This window comes from Pyrgilauda ruficollis, unplaced genomic scaffold, assembly GCF_017590135.1.
Source record: "Pyrgilauda ruficollis isolate IOZ18807 unplaced genomic scaffold, ASM1759013v1 scaffold8, whole genome shotgun sequence".
Classification (NCBI taxonomy): Eukaryota; Metazoa; Chordata; class Aves; order Passeriformes; family Passeridae; genus Pyrgilauda; species Pyrgilauda ruficollis.
In genome coordinates this window covers 7,691,491-7,694,044 of record NW_024529932.1, presented here as the reverse complement: position 1 = coordinate 7,694,044, position 2,554 = coordinate 7,691,491, and positions in this window count along the sequence as shown.

The window sequence follows — 2,554 nt, the reverse complement described above, 5'->3', positions numbered from 1 at the left end:
TATTGAAGCTGCCAATGCACAAGTGGTAGAAACTGTCTGAAGGAAAATCAGGTTCATGTTGTTACTTTAACCACTTTGACCTAACCATCCCAGCTCCTCAAAACAGCAGTTTCTGATTGCTTCTTCTGACTGCTGGTCTGAGATCTTTGTGAGAATTGCATGCTGTCGGGGCCTCTGTAGTCACCAGTAAATGAACAAAAACTTAATGACTTGGACATAAAATTCACCCACTGAGTTCACTTCAAAACAGACAATACAAATGCAGATTCTTTAGGTAGCATTGATCATATGACATTCAAAAGATCACAAATGAAGATAAAAGTTTTTGCTTTAGATATGTATATGCCACAGCCTTTCTACAATGACAAGCTTAGCTAGACAGACCTGACTCTGGAGGCCTGATAATATTTGGAGACATATTTAGCTCAACTGTAAATGCCCTAGGCAAATTGGCTTTGTTCACCTGTTAGGAATGAAATGAGCTGTGTAGCTGATTAGTGTGGGGTTCTTCCAGCCCAGATGTACAAAGGACAGCAATCTGCTGTGCGTCTGATCCAGGTATTATACAGTGAACAAAGTCCACTTGAAATTTTTCAGTATTCACATTTGGGAAGTACCAGAACTACTGAGATCATGTACCTTGAACATCTGTTTCACATGCGAATACTTCTTGTATGTAAGTGCCACTCTTTTCAGAACACTTAGGGAAGACTCCCAGGAATCACCTGTAATTATGCCCATGAAGAACTGCAAGAAATTCACTGATTTCAGGCTTATGAGAGTTCATTTATCATTATCATTATCAACACAGTTTTATTTTAATTGCTACTTAAAGGAGCAACTAGTCCAGTACAAGCTATGTTCAGTTTGTTTTAAGAAGAGCTGTTGAAAGTAAAAGGGAGAAATGTATAGGAGTCAAAAGGGAACACAGAGATTCATGCAGACACAGAATCACTACATCCCAGGGACTGACTGGACAGCCTGAAAGGTCCCTGGAGAGAAGAGATTCTTGGAGCAGGTGACATCTTGCTCTGCTGGCTTCAGCTCAGCATGCATAACAAGACAAATCCCTCTGGCAGCTCCTGGCTCTGCCTTTTACAGCTTCTAGACTGCCAGGCCACATCTTTGCTGGAAGGTTCTGGGGTCATCTGGATCTGTTCCCCAGGACCAGCCACCCATTCATATCCCAGACAAACTCATTTTGGAGCTGGGAGACATCATCTCCTGAGCAGTGCATGCAACCCCTCTTTCGACTTCACCCTGTCCTTAGTCTCACTCATCCATCTGTGGAGCTGCAAGATCTGCCCAAGCCTACGAGGAAAATCTACCTGTCTCACAGTGGTGACCAAGTAACACATCACAGTAACAATACCAGACTCAGGCAATGCGATACTTGTCACAGCAAATTGCCCCAAAGACTTACAGAAGAAATGTGGTTTCAGACATGCCTCTAACCAACCACAGGTACTTAGGGGTTTAGCTGCATTTGTGCTCAACGTGGACAGAGGAAAACAGTCTGTGTGAAAAATAATGTCACCCATCTCCTCTCCCTGTCCTTTTCTTTGTCAAAGTGCCTATTCATACCAGTATCCACTTGCTGCTGACCTTCTGCCAACAACACCTACTTCCCAGCTGTCCCAGCCTACTCAGCTGGGTTTTCAGGCTCACTGCCTGTGGCTCCCTCACCCCAGCCCAAACTACAGAAGAAACTGATGCAATTCTGTTTACCAGAAGTCCAACAATTTCCTTTTATTTGACTCTAATGCCCTTACCAGCCATCTGAGGACTGTTAGTGTTTGTTATTCCATGTGGTTCTGAGACTTAAAAGAAATCTGAGGAATCTATTGCTCAGCAGATTTATCATAACATGATAGTCAGCTGAAGATCCCAGGAGGGCAAAGAAATTTCTCTGACGCGGGAATCTCTTCTGACACAATTCGTCTATTTCTTTGGGTAAAGGAACTTTCACCAAGGCCAAATACATGCAGTTTGTTCCACTGGGAAATGAAGAATGTACGTCCCTGTCATTTCCAGTATTATGTCCATTCTCTAGGCAGTTTGTATGATTCTCTCTGGGGATAACTAGATTGCTAACTCTTCTTTTCCCTTCTGCCACTTTCCCAGCACATCATTACAATCTGGCACTTGTTCCTCCCCATCTGTTGGCCTGCCCAGCTCCCACCCCACCGGACACCTTCCTTTCCAGGCCCGTGCCTCTTTTTCACCTGCTGATCTGGTTCCTCCACAGCTCGCCCAGTATTTCCTTTCTGCTCCCAATTTCTTTGTGAAAGTCTTGCTTTAACAGTCTCTCTCCCACGATTTTCCATGCCAGCCTGGCGCCCTGCCCCAGCATCCCCCTCCTCCCGGCCCAACCCTGCACTTGTTGCCCGCGGGGGGAGCTGGACGCCGGGCACGGGCTGTAGCCCCAAGGCAGCGTTCCCTCGGCGCTCGGTGCGGCGGAGGAGGGCCCGTCTGGCCGCGCACATGACGGCACGGTGGGAGGGCGGCCCCGGCGGGCGGCTCGGCCGCGCCACCGCCCAGCGGCAGCCCCAGC